At 37.4% G+C, this 16,526-nt stretch overlaps 2 pseudogenes across 1 annotated transcript; one reads left to right on the plus strand and one right to left on the minus strand.

Moving 5' to 3' along the window:
* Positions 1–2,886: 2,886 nt before the first annotated feature.
* Positions 2,887–4,315, minus strand: LOC105519984 (annotated as a pseudogene). Its single transcript, XR_001003056.1, has one exon. The product of XR_001003056.1 is annotated as an RNA-binding protein 3 pseudogene (transcript).
* A 5,466-nt stretch (positions 4,316–9,781) lies between these two features.
* Positions 9,782–13,742, plus strand: LOC105519990 (annotated as a pseudogene).
* Positions 13,743–16,526: the final 2,784 nt, after the last annotated feature.

Here is a 16,526-nt window from a genome sequence, read left to right on the forward strand (position 1 = left end):
TCTATTTAATAAAAATGACAATAGAATATTTTAAAGTAATTATAGAGGAAGGTAACATGGTTATAAGAAAACTTAGTTCTTTCATCTATGTTCTTTGTTTCCCTCTTTGGGTGTATATATATATATTATATGTATAATATATATTCATGTATATTTAAATCAAGGACGTGACAGAGGCAAAACAATGCAGATTAAGTTATTCTTGTGATATATGAAATCTCTGCTATCAGGCATATTATACAGAAGGTAAATATATCCTCTTATTACCCCTTGAGGAGAGCTTGAAGATCAATTTCTCATTTAAAAACTTTTTTTGTTTTGAAATAATTGTAGATTCACAGGAGGCTGCAAAGAAATGTACAGAGAAGTTCTATTTACTCTTCACCCAGCCTCCCACAGTGTTGACAACTTATTCAACCACAGAACAGTATCAAAACCAAGAAATTGATATTGGTACAATTTACAGAGTTTATTCAGATTTTAAATGTTATACATGCATTTATTTGTGTGTGTGTGTGTGTGTGTGTGTGTGTAGCTTTATGCAATTTTATCACATGTGTAGCCTTGTGTAACCACCACTGCAATCAACATATTCAACTGTATCATCACCACAATACTCCTTCAGGTTATTTTTTCTCCTTTCCACTCCTATTTCCTGGCAACCACAAATCTCTCCTCCATCTCTACAATTATGCTATTTAATGAGTATTACACAAATAAAATCATGTGGTATGTGAGCTTTTAAGATTGGCTTTCTTTTCATTCAGCATAATGCCCTTGAGATCCATCCAAGTTGTTACATGTATCAATAATTAATTCTTTCTTTAATTGCTGAGTATTTTTTAACCATCCATCTACTGAAGAGCATTTGAATAGTTTCCAGTTTTTGACTATTATGAATAAAGCTGCTAGGAACATTCATGTACAAGTTCCTGCATGAAAATAACTTTTCAATTCTCTGGGATAAATGCCAAGAGTTCAATTGTTGGATCATATGGTATGTCCATTTTTAGATTTGAAAGAACTTGCCAATTTTTCAGAGTGGCTGTACCATTTTACATTCCCACTAGCAATGTATGAATAATCCAGTTTCACCACATCCTCACCAGCATTTGGTGTTATCACTATCTTTCATTCTGTTCATTAGCCATTCTGACAGGTGTGTTGTGATATCTCATTGTACTTTTAAATTCCATTTATTTAATGGCTAATGATATTAAACATCTGTTCGTATGCTTATTTGCCATCTGTATATCATCACTGATTAAATATCTATGCATATTGTTTGTCAATTTCTTAATTGAATTACTTGTTTTGATATTGAGTTTTGAGAATTATTTACAGATACAAAGCCTTTATTGGATATAGAATTCATCCTTTCATTCTTCTAATAGAATCTTTTGTAGGCAAAATTTTAAAATTTTGTTGAGGTCCAATTTATCAATTTTTCATTCGATCAATCCTGTTATTTTGTGTCAATTCTAAGAAATTTGCTTAGTCTTACTTAGGTCTCAAAGATTTTTTTCCTATATATATTTTTAGAAGTTTTGTAGTTTTACATTTTATGCTTATATTCATTATCCATTTTGAGTTAATTTTAATACAAAGTATGAAGATTAGGTCAGGGTTGATTTTTTTTTTTTTGCTAATGGATATCCAGTTTGTTCAGCCCCATTTATTGAATTGCTTTTGCTTCTTTGTCAGAAATTATTTGGACATATTTGTGGGGATATATTAAACTGGTGCAAAAGTTATTACAGTTTTTGCTACACTTTTAATGACAAAAGCCACAATTATTTTTGCACCAATCTAAAATATCTGGGTTTTATATTCTATTCCATTGATCTATTTGTATGTCCCTCGGTAATTTATCATTTTAATACAGAGAGAGCCAAATTCTAGTTTTGCAGTAATATTGGCAGTAAAATTTCACAAGCTCTGTTTTTGCTTATGAACAAATCCTTTAAAATTGAGTCAAATTTTGGCAAATTTTTGCACATTTTATTACTTCTTTTCAGAGTCACTACTAAAACTATGGCAAATGAAAATGTTCTTTCTGAAAATCTATAACTTTCTGTAACTTAAAGCTTTCTGTTTTCCCATCTTCTTTTAAATTATAGATCAGATGCTTTAAAGAAAAAAAAGCATTACCTTTTTATCTTGATAAAAAAGCACACAACCTTATATACCCAGGTTTATTTCTCTGTTACTGTTTTTCCTAGAATAGTTTCAACCACTCATGCTAATAATAAGTTTTAACCAGAGTAACTAAATTCCGCTCACAGAAAACACTGGGAGGTAAATAATTGAGAAATGCCACACACTAGAATTTAAGCCAACTAGCAAAGCTTATGAATGCACAACTTTTTACAGACTCAAAGTTCTTTTTACATCTTAATGTGTCAAAAAGCAAATGTCTGTTAACATGACCAAAGACATAGTCACCCTATAGCATATAAAAAATGTGAAGTAAATGTATGACAGCTTTAAATTATGCTCAATAATCATTTTTAGTATTCTACTTCATCTAGAAATTATCAATCAAAAATTATTCATTAATTGATTTAATTTGATTCAAATCTAAGTGTTTAATTTACCTAAGAATATTGCAAATCATGTTCAAGCTACAAAACATATAGTAGAAGTAAAACATTTGTCAGAAGATGATATTTAATAAAATACGAATCTACATTTTTCATAATCTTACAGATTATGTAGGAGTGTTGGCTTGTTTGATTGGTAAACCAAAAGATGTTTAAGAAGTTCACATTAAATAGTCTCTTCATGAAAGAAAACAATCTTATAAAAATAAAATGTAAATTTTATTATACTTAATAAAAATTTGAGAAAAAGACCTAGAGATTTCCTCTTTCTTTCTTAAAACTGTTTTTTTTTTTTTTCAGGTTTCATCTTTTTAATAAGCTCTGTGAAAGACAGCCTAAGCACTGTATGAGACACAACAGAATATTTTTTCTTCCAGTATTAAAAAAAAAAAAAGACATTTGCAAACATTTTAAAGCAACCCTTCTATATAATCAGTTTGATTATCTGAATTAGAAAATACCCCTGGATAATCATGTTATTTATACACTTTTCTTTTTTTTTGAGATGGAGTCTCGCTCTGTTGCCCAGGCTGGAGTACAGTGGTGCGATCTCGGCTCACTGCAACCTCCGCCTCCGGGGTTCCAGCGATTCTCCTGCCTCAGCCTCCCAAGTAGCTGGGATTACAGGCGTACGCCACCACGCAAGACTAATTTTTAAATTTTTAGTACAGATGGGGTTTCACCATGTTGGTCAGGCTGGCTTGATGCACATTTCTTATAGGTACGTTTGGAAATTGCTTCCTAACCACAATAAACACTGTGTACAGGTTTTTAAAATGTCCTGGATACACATTAATTTTTTGAAACCAGTCTGGCCAAACTTGCCAGAACCAATTATTGCTAGCTCCAATAATCCTGAGAGCTCTAACTAAAAAACTGGTAAAAAGAAAAATACTCAGGCTCTACAAACGTTCCATGATTTGTCTTTAAATAGGCAGAAAAATTTTTTAAAAAGATGGAATTGTTAAAGATCTTTAACTACCTTGGCAGGTCAATTTAAAAACAAAAGGTTCATATACTATAAAATACGATGCTTCAGTGCAGCTCCAAAAACCTTTATAAATACAGCCATTTGGAAGGATGATCCTGGATCAGAAATTATTCCTTGTGTATCTACATTATGTGCATGTCTCATTTCAGTTGTCATAATTGTCTCTGTAATTTCCTCCTGAGTAGCGGTCATAACCACCCTGGTTTCTGCCATTACAGTCTCTGGAACGTCCATATCCATATCCATACCCTCCAGGTCTACTGTCATAATACCTGCCACTCCCATAGCCCTGGTCCCCACCACCTCTAGAGTAGCTGCGACCACGCCCATGCGCCCCAAAGCCACCTCCTCTGGTTCCCCGAGCAGACTTGCCTGCATGATCCACACGGATCTGACGACCATCCAGGGACTCTCCGTTCATGGCTCTCATGGCAACTGAAGCATGCTCTGGGTTGGTGAAGGTGATGAAACCAAAACCTCTGGACCGCTGAGTCTCCCGGTCCTTGACAACGACCACCTCAGAGGTAGGTCCGAAACTACTGAAGTGGTCTTCCAGCGCTTGCTCGTCGGTGTTAAAGTTGAGCCCTCCCACGAAAAGCTTTCCTTCTTCAGAGGACATGGCAATTCAAGTCCTGGAAATTAAAACGTAAAAAACCCGGACAGACGACGAGCTCGCAGGAGCACAGAAAACAGGGACTGGTCTGCGCGGGAAGACGATTGATCTTAAAACTGTTTTTTTCTTTTTTTTGAGACAGAGTTTTGCTCTATAGCCCAGGCTGGAGTGCAGTGGTGCAATCTTGGCTCACTGCAACATCTGCCTCCTGGGTTCAAGCGATTCTCCTGTCTCAGCCTCCCAAGTGGCTGGGATTACAGGTGCGCACCACCACACTTGGCTAATTTTTGTGTTTAGCAGAGATGGAGTTTCACCATGTTGACCAGGCTGGTCTCGAACTCCTGGCATCAAGTGGGAGACCTTGGTCTCCCAAAGTGGTGGGATTAGGCCAGGCGCGGTGGCTCAAGCCTGCAATCCCAGCACTTTGGGAGGCCGAGGCGGGCGGATCACGAGGTCAGAAGATCGAGACCATCCTGGCTAACACGGTGAAACCCCGTCTCTACTAAAAATACAAAAAACTAGCCGGGGGAGGTGGCGGGCGCCTGTAGTCCCAGCTACTCGGGAGGCTGAGGCAGGAGAATGGCATAAACCCAGGAGGTGGAGCTTGCAGTGAGCCGAGATCACGCCACTGCACTCCAGCCTGGGTGACAGAGCAAGACTCTATCTCCAAAAAAAAAAAAAAAAAAAACAAAGTGGTGGGATTACAGGCATGAGCCACTGCACCCAACCTTAAATCTAAATTATGAAACCAATCTAAACTGTCCAAAGATTCATCTTAATTAAGTAAACATTAATTCTTAAAATGTTTCTGAGCTAGACATTTCTGTAAGAATTTTGTAAATATAGAGCACATTTAAAGTATTAGAAGTTCATTTAAACATTTTCTGTTATTTATAGTACTGTTAGATTCGTATGTTATTATCTATAAATTAATCACAACTGACCTCCTCAGAGATACATTATGATCAGATTTAGTATTACCTTTCATGGGTAGGAAATTATTTTATACTTTACATGAGAGAGAAATAACTTTCTAATTTACAGAAAAACATAAGATATATGGAGAGTTTATTGCTTCAGTTCTACAGCTTCTACCACAGGTCGAGTGTAAACATATAAATACAAAACTCTGTTGGTCTAAATATGAAAGAATTGTTCTCCTTCACAATAGGCACAAATTTCTTAATTGATTTGATTTTGCAAATAGACAAGCAAAAAGCCTAAACGAACCAGTTTCTCTGCTTCTCACCCAACAGAGAACAGTACTTCACCATCTACCCAGTAGAGATCACCAAATGGCCAAACAATAAAAACAAATTCCCAATTGTTGCTGCCACCAAATGAAAATAACTTTTTGTCATGTGCAACACAAAAATCAACAGCAAGAAGAAAATTAAAGCTACAGAAATAGAATCAGCAAAGTTGAAGTTCTCTTGCTGCCTGGGATTCTTCTGGCAGCCAAGAAAAATATGCCTGGGCTTAAATAGACTTGAGGTGCATTTCTCCAGGATCACAGTTTACTTGTCTCCATCAGGTGAGTCAATCTGGACATCTCCATGCACCCTCCAAAACTGTCGATATATAATTTCAAACCATGTGAAATCGTAACACTCAGGCAAATATAAAGTGAACAAGTATCAAAGATTTTATTTGACTTATTAATAAATGAGAGAACCATTAAGATGTCATGACTGGGTCAAACACCATTTTAAAACATAGAATATTGATAGGATGATAAACTTCCTGGATTAGATACAAGGTGGGTAATGTCTCATGGAGCCATAAAACTTTGAAGTTATCTCTCTACTGGACAGAAATTATCTGCATCTAGACCAGACAAAAATCTACATGTTAATATGCAACTTTGCTAAATCTGGAACCTTAAACAACTAGTAACAGTGAGTTGAACGACTTACTAACCTGGGTCCGCTAGTCCAGGGATCAGCAATTTACAGCCTGTGGGCCAATCTGGCCATGCTTACTTGTTTGTGTATCGTGTGTGGGTGCTTTCATGCTACAAGGGCAAAGTTGAGGACTTGTGAAAGAGACCATATGGCCCACAAAGCCAAAAATATTTGTTATCTTGACCATTACAGAAAAAGTTTTCTCACCATTGCCCTAGGCAATTCTTGAGTTGCCTGCACCTTCTTATGAGATTGAAACTATGTGCCCCATAACTCTTTTTGCATTACTTCTAAGTTTCAGATAATTTTTCTAATACTGCTTTGATTCCGCCTTGGTAGAAATGCTCTCCCACTTTTGGGTTCATGCATTTGTTTATATCCCTCTTATAACATTGTATTATGGTATTATGATCTTTACTAGATTTCAGCTTATTGAGAAGATTTCATTTATCTTTATATCTGCTATAGTACTTAGCACAGGGCCTTGAAAATAGTAAATATTCAACAAATCTTTGCTGAAATTAATGGAATCAAAACAAAAATGTGAATGTGAAGGCTTGGGGAAGCCTGGAGGTTAGCATTGTTTAGGGAGGATTGCAAAGATAGTTGGCTGGGGGAGTAAATGAAGTCTTATAAAAAATTATGAAAATGTAAAAATATTGCTAATTCTTCTGCTGAATTTATTTATCTTCAAGGATCCAATCACTTACCTACAATGTGCCATAGTGCCTCCATCTCTGTGATATGAATATAATTTGTCAGTTACCTACCTGGAATATGTCATAGTTGGTTCATGTTGCTATGAAGGAATACCAAAAACTGGGTAATTTATAAAGAAAAAGGGTTTATTTGGCTCATAGTTCTGCAGATTGGACGAGGAGCATGGCACCAGAATCTGCCTTTGGTGAGGTCCTCAGGCTGCTTCCACTCATGGCAGAAGGTGAAGGGGAATTCAGCCTGTGCAGAGATCACATGGTAAGAGCAGAGGCAGGAGAGAAGAAGTAGGTGCCAGACTCCATTTAACAATCAACAACTAGCTCTCACTGGAACTAATAGAGTAAAAACTCACTCATTACTCAGAAGACTGAACTAAGCCATTCATGATCTGCCCCATGGCCCCAAAACCCCCATTAGGCCCCTCCTCCAACACTGGGGATCAAATTTCAGCATGAGATTTGGAGGATCAAATACCCAAACTATAGCAGAATGTCATTAGACCCATGAAATATAACTTGCATTTTATTGTTCTTACTAGAAATTAGCACATTTGGTCAATAAAAGTTTAGCCAGTATTGACAATGCCAAAATGTTGAAAAGTATTTTTATGTAATAATATGTTTCAATTAAAGAAATGGAACCACGTTGTGACAAATACTTTTTTTGTTACTTTCATATGTAACATATAATTTAGAATATATACAATTGACTTTATATTTGTTCACTTTATATTTACCTTGAACAATGTGAGGGTTAAGAACCCTGACCCCTACACATACAGTTTAAAATCTGCAAATAACTTATGACTTCTCCAAAATTTAACTGCTAATACCCTACTGTTGACAGGAAGCCTTACTGATAACAGTCGATAAACACAAATTTTGTATGTCATATGTATTATATATGGTATTCTTACAATAAAGTAAGCTAGAGAAAAGAATATTAAAATTATCAGACAGATTAAATATATTTACTGTTCATTAAGTGGAAGTGGATCATCGAAAAAGTCTTCATCTTTGCCATCTTCTTGTGAGTAGGTTGAACAGAAGAAGGAAGAAGAGGGGTTGGTTTTGCTATCTCATGGGTGGCAGAGTTGTAAGAAGTGGAGGAGGTGGAAGGGGAGGGAGGCAGGAGAGGCAGGAACTCTCAGTGTAACTTCTGCGGGAAAAAAATCCACATGTAAGTGAACCTGTGTAGTTCAAAATTATGTTGTTCATAATTGGAGTTTGAATGATGAAATTCTGGGTTTTCCAGGATATTTGGGTGGTATATGAAGACAAGTAGGCTGAATGTTACCTTGACTGCCCTAAAGTTTCAAGTCATCATGCAAATTGTATTCAGGAAATATCATCTGAATTAATTTGAAATATGATTTTGTCCTATCATGAAAGGGAAGGAAGTGGATAAACAGCAAATGCTTTCATTTTTAGCTTATAAATGGTAGTTCAAGCATAGTCTTACTGCCATTAGCAGGCTTTGACCCTGGCTCACCTGACATTGAATCAAATGTATCTGTAAATAAACTCTCAAATTATGAAATATATTATTTCAGCTTGAGATATTTGTAAAATCTCTGGGTTTTCCTAAAATACAATAATTTTAAGCATACTTAAAATATTTTACTGCCTTTCCAAGTTTACCTGAGCCTCTATTTTTCTGTAAAGGGTTTTAAAATTTTTTGGTATGAAGGATTGTTCAGCTAATGGAAGATACTATTGTTTTAAAAAGTAATTAAATGGGCTAGTCATTTCAGATATTTAAGTGAGAATGCAATTTAGTTGATTTCACAGTTAACAATTTAACATCAATAAAAAGGAGCTCCTAGTTTTCTCCATGGGCTTGTCTGAAACAAATGAATACCAATTAAAATATGACATTTCCACTAGGGCTTAGAACATCATTTTTCTAATTATGGTATAAATCTCTCAGTGGAAAATAATCTTCATCTATAAAGAAATAATTCCCAACAGAAATCTTATATCTTGTAGAACACCAATTATTATACATTTCCCAATACCTTTGCCATGGGAAGTATGCATCAGTCAGTGAATTAAAATCATGGCATTTAAGGGAAAGATAAACTATATTGGAAGCAGGTAAAAGCATTGAGTACATGAAATAGCTCATTCAACTTTATGTCTTGATTTTGTTTCACTAAATTGGGGGTGTTTTTATATCTGTTTTCTGCTATTGGGTAAGATTGAATGAGCTTTATTTCATAAAGAGTAATGCACTCTTATACTCTTATTCCCTCTCATTTAGTTTGCTAGCTGTATAAAATGGACTTACTGCTCATGACATAATTTGAATGGTAATATAATCTATAGCCCTTAGACTATTGGCAAGGCTTACATGTTATGATTTAATTGGACATCAACAAGGCTATATATATATAACAAAAACAAACAAACAAAAACAAGGCCGTTATTTCATACTGATGACAATAGCTTAACTATTTGTATGGTGGTTTGTAAAAATTAGTTGGCTGAAACGAATTAACCTTCATGCCATAATCCATTCATCTCACTCACTTGGACATGGAATATGGGTTCTTCATTAAAATAAAAGTATATTACATTTATTTATGAAATCTACTTTAAAACATTTAGAAACATCAGAAATTTATTACTCACAATTCTGGAAGCTGGGAAGTCCAAAATCAAGGCAACAGCAGATTGTCATTTTCTGGTGAGAGCCTGTACCTCATAGATGGCTCCTTCTATGTGTCCCACATGGCAGCAGGGAAAAGGGGATCCTGCAAGTCTCTTTTATAAGAGCCCTCTTTTATTCATGAGCCCTCATGATCTAATAATCTCCCAAAGATCCCATCTCTTAATACTATCACAGTGATGATGAAGTTTCAACATACAAGTTTTCAGGAAATATCAACATTCAGACCACAGTAATTTGTCTATGCTTTCTGGGCATTTATGTTTCAGCTGGAAAGGTTAGAATGCATCAGGAAACAAGCCAGGAAGGGACTGTGGATCCAGAAGAAGGTAAGATCCTGAGGGAAGTGGGCAGGGAAAGCCCTGGGGAGGTAGTGCGTCTGTTCCTAGTGTTCAAGGCATGGCAGGATGTGAAGGTGCATGGGCAGGCAGAGAGTTGGCAGAAAGCATCAAGAAAGGCATGGGTTGGGAAGAAGACAAGGTGTGGTAAGAGGCAGTGAATAAAGAGTCCCACTGGAGTAGATTCCTTGGAGAGGAGCCAGGAGCTAAAGGGCTATTTCTGATACAGGAAACAGAGCATCCTGCAAGTGTCACTCTGGGTATGTGGAATCTATGGGCATTTAGTGGTTTTTTTTTCTTTAAAAAAGAGAAAAACTCCTATTTTAGGTACATGTGAAGGTTTGTTACATAGGTAAATTTGTGTCGTGGGAATTTGTTATACAGATTATTTCATCACCCAGTTATTAAGCCCAGTACCCAATAGCTATCTTTTCTGCTCCTTTCCCTCTTCTCACCCTCCAGCCTCAAGTAGACCCCAGTGTCTGTTGTTTCCTTCCTTGTATTCATAACTTCTTGTCATTTAGCTGCCACTTGTAAGTGAGAACATGCGATATTTCGTTTTCTGTTCCTGTGTTAGTTTGCTAAAGGTAATAGCCTCCAGCTCCATCCGTGTTCCCACAAAAGACATGATCTCATTCTTTTTCATGGCTGCATAGTATTCCACAGTGTATATGCACCACATTTTCTTTATCCAGGTTGTCATTGATGGGAATTTAGGTTGATTACATGTCTTTACTATTGTGAATAGTACTGCAATGAACATTTGTGTGCATGTGTCTTTATGGTAGAATGAATGATTTATATTCCTCTGGGTATATACCCAGTAATGGGGTTGCTGGGTCAAATGGTAGTTCTGCTTTTAGCTCTTTGAGGCATCACCATACTGCTTTCTACACGGTGGAACTAATTTACACTCCCACCAACAGTGTAAGTTTCCTTTTCTTCCCAACCTCACCACCATCTGTTATTTTTTGACATTTTAATAGTCATTCTGACTGGTGTGAGGTGGTATCTTATTGTGGTTTTGATTTGCATTTTTCTAATCATCAGTGATATTAATTTTTTTCTTATGCTTGTTGTCCACATGTACGTCTTCTTTTGAAAAGTGTCTGTTCATGTCCTTTGCCCAGTTTATTATTATTATTATTATACTTTGCTTTTTTTTTGAGATTGAATCTCTCTCTGTTCCCCAGGCTGGAGTACAGTGGCATGATTTCAGCTCACTGCAACCTCCGCCTCCCAGGTTCAAGTGATTCTCCTGCCCAAGCCTCCTGAGTAGCTGGGATTACAGGCACCTGCCACCATGCCCAGCTAATTTTTGTATGTTTAGTAGAGACAGGGATTTGCCATGTTAGCAAGGCTGGTCTCAAACTCCTGACCTAAGGTGATCTGCCTGCCTGGGACTTCCAAAGTGCTGGGATTACAGGTGTGAGCCACCGCACCCATCCCTTTGTCCACTTTTTAATGGGGTTGTTCGTTTTTCTCTTGTAAATTTGTTGAAGTTCCTTATAGATGCTGGAAATTAGACCTTTGTCAGACGCAGAGTTTGCAAATATTTTCTCCCATTCTGTAGATTGCCTGTTTACTCTGTTGATAGTTTCTTTTGCTGTGCAGAAGCTCTTAAGTTTAATTAGATCCTGCTTGTCAATTTTTGTTTTTGTTGCAATTGCTTTTGGTGTCTTTGTTATGAAATCTTTGCCCTTCCCAATGTCCAGAATGGTATTGCCTAGATTGTCTTTCAGGGTTTTTAATGAAATCTACTTTGAATAAGTAGAAATACAAATTGTATTATAAATACAAATTTGCATTCTGACTATAATAAGTATAAATAAAATCTAATTGATTATTAGATAAACAATAATAAAAACTCCCAAATAATAATTATATCTCTGCATTAATCAGCTTTAAGTCAATGTTTGGTATATCTCCATCACAGACAGTTATTAATTCCATTTATACGTGTCACTGGGTATTACTCAAAGGAAGTAAGACAAAATGGTTCTTGCCTCTAGATGTTTATAAGCTATGAAAATCACCACTGACACAGACCTGAATGCTTCTTTACATCAAATGTTTTCATAATGTCTCAGAATTGGAAGAGAAGTCATCTAGTCCAACTTCCCACTCACTGCAGAAATCTGACCTGTATTTTGACTAATACGCAGCGTCCCATGGGAAAAAATGGGCTTTGCAGTCAGACCTGAATTCAGATCCCAGTTTTACAATTCATTAGCTGTGTTACTTAACATTACTTAACATGACTCTTTATCTCCTAATCAGTAGAATAAAAATAATGATGATGTTTACCTAGGCTAGTATTTATTGAAGTAGTCATTATGTGCTAGGCTTTTTTTTTTTTTTTGTACATAGTAAGCACTTACATTTTAACCACCTTTCCTTGTTTGTCATATTTAGGGTTTCCTAAGCAATATGTGTTAATTTATACACATAAATTATGTTTAGCATAACATAAAATACTTTTCCCTTGCCAGGTACAGATCAATAGGCCAGTAGCTACAAGAAGTAAGAGCTGAAGTTTGTCTTTAGCATACTCGGCTTCGCCTTCTCACAAACACCAAACAGATGAGAGAGGAAAAAAGTAATTTTGGTCTAAAGCAGAGGTCTCTAGACTTTTAATTGCAGGCTCCTAACCTGGAGCAAACTCCCCAAATTTAGTTATAGGTAATATACATTAATTACTGTACTATTATGTTCATTGTAAAACATGATAAAAATTAGAAGTTGTAAAACAAGATGAAAAAAATCTAAATACAAGAAACTGCTAGCCGGAATATACAAACAACTCTTAAATCTCAACAATAAAAAGACAAATACACCAATCTAAAAATGGGCAAAGGAACTGATTTTTGACCAAAGTGCCAAGAATACATAATGGGAAAAGAATAGTCTTGCCAATAAATGTGTTTGAAAACTGAATATCCATATGTATGAAAATAGACCCTATCTCACACATTATACAAAAACCAACTCAAATTGAATTAAAGACTTAATTGTAAGACCTCAAACTATCAAACTACTAGAAGAACATGTAGCAGAAGAGCTCTATGACATTGAAGCAAGATTCATTGGTCTGGGCACTGAATTCTGGATATGAACCCAAAGCACAGGCAAAAAAAGCAAAAATAGACACATGGGATTACATCAAACTGAAAAACTTCTGCACAGTAAACAATCAACAGAGTGAAGAGACAACCTACATAATGGTAGAAAATATTTGCAAAGTATATATCTGATAAGAAATTAATACCCAAAATATAAAGGGACTAAAACAGCTCAATAGCAGGAAAACAAATAATCTGATTTTAAAACGAGGAAAGCCCTTTTGCGGGTGGAGGCGAGTTCGGAGAGGACTCCCTGAAGGCATAGGGCACACTAGGAGAGTATAAGTGGTGGGTCGCTACCCGCCCACCCCCAAATGCCACACACCGCCCCTCTACCTCATGCGAATCTTTGCACCTAATCATGTCGTCTGGAAGTCCAGTTTCTGGTACTTCGTATCTCAATTAAACAAGATGAAGAAGTTTTCAGGGGAGATTGCCTACTCTGGGCGGGTGTTTGAGAAGTCCCCTCTGCGGGTGAAGAACTTCCGCATCTGGCTGCGCTGTGACTCCCTGAGCCGCACCCACAACCTTTATCGGGAATACCAGCACCTGACCACCGCAGGCGCTGTCACCCAGTGCTACCGAGTCTTGAGCGCCCGGCACTGCGACCAGGCCCACTCCATCCAGATCATGAAGGTGGAGGAAGATCGCAGCCGGCCAAGTGCAGCTGCCGTCCTTTAAGCAGTTCCACGACTCCAAAGTCAAGTTCCCGCTGCCCCACCGGGTCCTGCGCCGTCAGCACAAGCCACGCTTCACCACCAAGAGGCCCAACACCTTCTTCTAGATGCAGGGCCCTCGCCCAGCTGTGCCCGAAATAAAATCGGGAAGGCCAAAAAATAAAAATAAATAAATAAATAAATAAATAAATAAAAATGGAGAAAGGGCCTGAATACATATATCTCAAGAGAACACAGGCAAATAGGTCAACAGGTATATGAAAAAATGTTCAGGCCGGGCGCGGTGGCTCAAGCCTGTAATCCCGCACTTTGGGAGGCCGAGACGGGCGGATCACGAGGTCGGGAGACTGAGACCATCCTGGCTAACATGGTGAAACCCCGTCTCTACTAAAAAATATAAAAAACTAGCCGGGCGCGGTGGCAGGCGCCTGTAGTCCCAGCTACTCAGGAGGCTGAGGCAGGAGAATGGCATAAACCCGGGAGGCGGAGCTTGCAGTGAGCTGAGATCCGGCCACTGCACTCCAGCCTGGGCGACAGAGCGAGACTCCGTCTCAAAAAAAAAAAAAAAAACGAAAAAATGTTCAACATCACTAATCATCAGAGAAATGCAAATTAAAACCACAATGAGATATCACCTAAGACTTATTAGAATAGCTGCTATCAGAAAGGCAAAAGATAAATGTTGGCGACTATGTGGAAAAAAGAGAACCATTGCAAACTGTGGGTGGTAATGTACATTTAGTGCAGCCATGATAAAAAAACAGTACAGAGATTCCCCCCAAAATTAAAAATAGAGCTACAATATGATCTGCCAATCCCACTTCTGCCTATATAGCCAAAGGAATTGGAAACAAGATCGTGAAGAGAGAATACTCACTCCAATGTTTATTGCAGGATTATTCACAATAGCCAAGATAAGGAATCAACTTAATTGTCTATCAACAGATGAATGGATATATGGAATATATACACAATGGAATACTATTCAGCCATTAAAAATAAGATAATCCTGTCATTTACAGTAACATGGATGAACTTGGAGGAAATTTTGTTAAGTGAAATAAACCAGACACAGAAAGACAAATACCACATGATCGTACTCAAATGAAGTATCTAAAAAAGTTGATCTCATAGAACTAGAAAGTACAATGGTTGTTACCAGAGTCAGGGTGGTTGCGGGAGGGAGCTGGGATGATGTTGGTCAAAGAACACAAAATTGTCAGGAGAAGTAAGTTCAAAAGATCTATTGTACAACATGGTGAATATAGTTAACAATAATATGTTGTATTCTTGAAAAATACTAAGAGAGTGAATGTCAAATGTTCTCGCCACAAAAAGTACTACTATGTAAGGTAATGTGTATGTTAATTAGCTAGATTTAGTCACTCCGTAGTGTATATAAACTTCAAAACATTATTTTGGGCCAGGCGTGGTGGCTCATGCCTGTAATCCCAGCACTTTGGAAGCCGAGGTGGGTGGATCACCTGAGGTCAGGAGTTCAAGACCAGCCTGGCCAACATGGTGAAACCCCGTCTCTACTAAAAATACAAAAATTAGCTGGGCGTGGTGGCACGTGCCTTTAGTCCCAGCTAATCGGGAGGCTGAGGCAGGAGAAGTGCTTGAACCTGGGAGGCGGAGGTTGCAGTGAGCTAAAATCGCTCCACTGCACTCCAGCCTGGGTGACAGAGTGAGACTCTGTCTCAAAAGACAAAAACAAAAAACATCATTTTGTACATAATAAATACATACAATTTTATGTGCCAATTAAAAAATAAAATAGTAAAAATAATAATGAAGTATGTACTTTTTTTTTTTTTTTTAATGGAAGCTTCCTCTGTCACCCAGGCTGGAGTGCAATGACACGATCTTGGCTCACTGCAACCTCCACCTCCTGGGTTCAAGAGATTCTCCTGCCTCAGCCTCCAGAGTAGCTGGGATTACAGGCGCCTGCCACCACGCCTGGCTAATTTGTGTATTTTTAGTAGAGACGGGGTTTCACAATGTTGGCCAGGCTGGTCTTGAACTCCTGACCTTAGGTGATCCGCCCACCTTGGCCTCCCAAAGTTCTGGGATTACAGGCTTTAGCCACCGCGCCTGGCCAAAGTATACACTTTTTAATGTCCAAAGAATTTGGATAGATATTTCTTCAAATAAGACATATAAATGGCTAATAAACACATGAAAAAGTTCTCAACATCTTTAGTCATCAGAGGAATATCAATCAAACTCACAATGTGATACCACTGTGCACGTATTAGGTGGATATAATCAAACAAATGGAAAATAACAAGTGTTGGTGAGAATGTGAAGAGATGTAAACCCTCATACATTCTTGGTAGAAATGTAAAGCAGTGCAGTTGTTACGGAAAATAGTCTGGTAGTTCCTCAAATGGTTAAACACAGAGTTACCCTGTGGTTCAGAAATTTTACTCCTAAGGTGTACAGTTGACCCTTGAACAACATCAGTTTGAACTGCACAAGTCCACTTATATGCAGAATTTTGTTTCAATAAAAGTTTCAATGAATGTTCTTGCTCCTCCACCTCCTCTTCACCTCTTCCAACTCTGCCACTCCAAGACTGGAAGACCAACCCCTCTTCTTCCTTGTCTTCCTCCTCAGCTTACTCATGTGAAGATGATGAGGATGAAGACCTTTATGATAATCTACTTCCACTTAATGATAGCAAATATATTTTTTCTCCCTTATAATTTTCTCAATAACATTCTTTTTCCAGCTTACTTTATTGTAATAATACAGTATATAATATATATCACATAGAAAGTTTGTGATAATCAACTGTTATCAGCAAGGCTTCCTCAACAATAGGCTATTAGTAGTCAAGTTTTCAGGGAGTTGTAAGTTATTTGTAGATTTTTGACTGTGCAGGGGGT

This window comes from Colobus angolensis, unplaced genomic scaffold (assembly GCF_000951035.1).
Source record: "Colobus angolensis palliatus isolate OR3802 unplaced genomic scaffold, Cang.pa_1.0 Scaffold366, whole genome shotgun sequence".
Lineage (NCBI taxonomy): Eukaryota > Metazoa > Chordata > Mammalia > Primates > Cercopithecidae > Colobus > Colobus angolensis.